The sequence below is a fragment of the Ursus maritimus genome, unplaced genomic scaffold (genome assembly GCF_017311325.1).
Source record: "Ursus maritimus isolate PB19 unplaced genomic scaffold, ASM1731132v1 scaffold_6, whole genome shotgun sequence".
Lineage (NCBI taxonomy): Eukaryota > Metazoa > Chordata > Mammalia > Carnivora > Ursidae > Ursus > Ursus maritimus.
This window is the reverse complement of record NW_024426774.1, coordinates 29,963,445-29,967,271: the sequence shown is the minus strand read 5'-3', so window position 1 is coordinate 29,967,271 and position 3,827 is coordinate 29,963,445. Positions and strand designations below refer to the sequence as shown.

The 3,827-nt window shown below is 36.8% G+C and overlaps 1 long non-coding RNA gene across 2 annotated transcripts in view; it reads left to right on the top strand.

Annotated features, from left to right (window-relative positions):
- LOC121100990 overlaps positions 1-3,596 on the top strand; it is a 32,165-nt gene extending 28,569 nt beyond the window's left edge. For both annotated transcript variants that reach the window (XR_005832805.1, XR_005832804.1), the window contains exon 3: positions 3,411-3,596. This is a non-coding gene — a long non-coding RNA (uncharacterized LOC121100990). The remainder of the gene's footprint in view (positions 1-3,410) is intronic.
- Positions 3,597-3,827: the final 231 nt, after the last annotated feature.

The following is a 3,827-nucleotide window of genomic DNA, read 5'->3' as shown; positions in this document are numbered from 1 at the left end:
ATAAAATAAAATAAAATAAAATAAAATAAAATAAAATAAAATAAAATAAGAAATTAAAATAAACAGGGTTAGATGATTAAGACTGGAATTAAAAAAAAAATAAACTGCCAAATTGTTTTGGTGGCGGGTGTGCTGTTTTATATTCCTATCATCAGTGTATGAGAGTTCCAGTTTTTCCACATAATTGCAAAGACTTAGTGTGCTCAGTCTTTTTAATCTTAGCCAGTGCGTGTATAGCGGAACTGCATTGTGGTTTTAATTTGCGTTGTTATACATTTGCCACAATGAGGACTAATGATGTTGGACATCTCTTCCTGTATTTATTGGCCATTTATCTCTCTTCTTTGGTGAAGAGTTGGTTTATATCATTTTAAATTATAAGAGTTCTCTATATATTTTGAATGGAAGTTCTTTATCAGATAGATGTGTTGTGAATATTTCCTACCAGTGTTTTATTTGTTCTTTGTTTTCTTATTGGTTGTCTGATCAATGAGCAGAAGTTTTAGATTTTTATAAAGTTTAGTTATCAATATTCTTTCTTCTACAGATAATGCTTTTGGTGTCATATTTAAGAAATCTTCGCCTGCCCTAAGGTCTAAATATTTCCTGTGTTTTCTGGAAGTTTTGTAGTTTCAGGCTACACATTAAGCTACAGGATACTTTTTGAGTTGATTTTTATGTATTGTAGTCATTAAGGATTGATGTTTATTTTTAAAATATGGATACTTAGGGGGTGCCTGGGCAGTTCAGTCGTTAAGCGTCTGCCTCTGGATCAGGTCATGACCTCAGGGTCCTGGGATCAAACCTTGCATCAGACTTCCTGCTCTGTGGGGAGCCTGCTTCTCCCTCTCCCCTCTGCTTGTTCTCTCTCAAATAAATAAAATCTTTTAAAAATATAAAATAAAATAAAATAAAATAAAATAAAATAAAATAAAATAAAATATGGTTACTTAGTTCATCGAACATTAATTGGAAAAACTTTACTTTCCCCATTGAATTGCCTTGGCATTTTTGTCAAAAATCACTTTGTCTATTTTTTTACTCTATTTTTTTCCATTGATCTATATACCTATCCCTAGATAGTACCCAACAGTCTGAATCACTATAACTTTATTGTAAGTATTAAAATCAAGTAGAATAGGTTCTTCAACTTTGTTCCTTATTAAAATTGCTTTGGCTATTCTAGATTCTTTGAAGTACCATATGAATCTTAGAATTAGCTTCAGTTTCTACAAAAATGCCTGTAGGAATTTTGATGGGGATTGCGTTGAATCTTGGGGAGAATTTGGGCACCGCTGCCATTTTAATAATACAGAGTTTTCTAGTCTCTGAATATGCTATATCTCTCCATTTATTTAGGTCAGAGAAGTTGGGGTGGGAGACAAAAAGAAAAGAGGTTTAAGAAAGTTGTGGTTCTTATTCAGAAAATAGGAATTTTATATAAATTAGAGCATGGAGTATCTAATTTTGTGATAATACTGAAGTAGGTGAAGAAGTCTATAGTACTCTGTAAAGAAACAAGAAAAGTCGATTCATTAAACTGGTTCATCAAGTATTTAAATAAGAATTTCTTTTATGAGACAAAGTATTGGTACATTTTATCAATCAGTGTAGTCCTCATGTATATAGAACATGTATGAACCTTGGTCACATCCATATTCACAGGGGCTCCTCAGCAGGTTTATCAAGTCCATTCCCCTAAAGGGTATATGTCTCCCTAAAATGTTAGCCAATTTTGATTTTCTCCAGCTTGTTCCTCTTGAATTCTCTGTGCTTGGCACATTGGCAAATTATTGTAAACCGCTCCATGGATATGCACTTAAAAAGGGAGAATATGAAGTTTTCTAGATACCTTAGGTTCAAAAGTCCTGCTCTTGAGATCAAAAGCATTGTTTCAAAAAAACTTTGTTTTTAAAAAATCTACCAAGATTAACTTCTCTTGAATAATCTCTTATTTTGTCTCTTCACTTTGGCTTTACAGGTACAGAATTAGGTATACATTAGTACAAAAGATTTTTTTTTTTAGTTGAATGGAATATATTTTCTTGAGAAATTTTACCAAGGACTTTTTGTTTTTTGGTTTTGTCTCCTTTGTAGAATTATAGCTGACTAGATCAACAATCATATTTCTTATATATATATTTTTTAACCAGTTTGATAATTTTTAATATTTTTAAAAGTGGTGTGGTATACAGTCTCCAAGATGGCTCCCACAGATTCTTGCCCCATGGGTAGTCCCCTCCCACATCAAATAGTCTGAGCTGTGTAACCACTAGGATATTGTGGATATGATGGTGCATGATTTCTGGGGCTAGGTCATTAAAGAAGTTGTGGCTTCTATCTTGCTCTCCCTTGGATAATCACTGTGGGGGAAGCTAGTGGCCATGTGGTAAGGACGCTCAAGTAGCTCTAGAGAGAGGATGTGGCAGGAACTGAAGGGCCTCCAGAATACAGCCAGCACTGATTTGCCAGACATGTGAGTGAGCTACCTTGCAAGCAAATCCTCCAGCCCCAGACAAGCCTTCACACGATATCACAGCTCTAGTTAACATATTGCAACGCAATGAGGTTGCCCACAAAAACTATGTGAGATAATAAAAGTTCGTTGTTGTTTAAGTCACTGTGTTTTATGGTGATTTATCATAAAGCAATTTGTAGCTAGTACAACCAGTTAGAAATGCTTGAACAAAATTTTCCTAAATTTCATTATAAAAATCCTTGTCTAAGCTTATTTAAGTCAGTGATAAGCTCTTTTTCTGAGATCTGACTATTTTTGCAAGACATGAGTGATTCTTGCAATTTTAAGTGAGGTGGTAAACCGGCAGGCGTTACTTATGGCTTTTCTAGAGAAGGAGTTAAGACAAACAGTATGAGGTACACCCTCATTCTTATCTGCAGTATGAGAAAGGGGCAGGGCATCCATAACGGTGATCTCTTTTCGGAGTCTCAGGCTCGAAATGAAGGTCAAGAGAACTCCAGGGTTTCTTCTTTGAATGTCTGTCTCAGAAAACGTCCGGCAAAGCAGACAAAAACCCAGTTTCATTTCCCTATTGTTCCATGGATGTATTTTGATGTGGCAAAATCCGTTCTTTGTGCCACATATCAGCATCGAATGACTGAGGTGTAGACTCTCGTGAAACTTTCATTTAATTACACATGAAGCTCCATAGAATTTCACCCACAGAACAGTAGAGTTGTTTTGTCAAGTGTTCAAGACCTAAATTTGCCGTTGGCTCACCCCCAGCGCAGTCATGCGATTAGTCACGCAAGTAGTCACAAACCCCCTTTGCCATAAAGGAGTCATAGCTCACAGCCCCACCAGTGCTCTTTTCCCAAAACATGTCTCTGAAAACTAAACTCAAACATGCATGTCGGTTTAGACTTATTTTTCATGTTTGTTTTGCCCAAAGCATGGACCATGTCAGGGAAGATGGAGACACCTTCACGGCCGGTTAGTCACATCTCACCAAAGCTTCTCAATGGGCTGTCAGACAAGAAAGGAGCCTCATGTAGCCACCTTAATCAGCATCCCCCGTCTGTGAGGTCATCGGGATGTTTCAAACAATTTCCAGCTCTCATTAGTTGAGCGTGTTCCACAGGCAAGTCCTTATCTTTTGTAACTTTTGCTGCCACATCCTGAGAAAGCCTCTCTGCAGAATGACACTTTCCCCATGGGTCAGCCCGCGGTAATGAGCCACCAATTGACGTGCCCTTTGCACTCACTGGCAGTATATGTTGATATTAACCTTTCGTGTTGTGAGATGTCGCTTTTACCCTTGGCTTCTGCCATGGAAGTCTCATTATTTCTAATAGGCTGTGGCAATTAG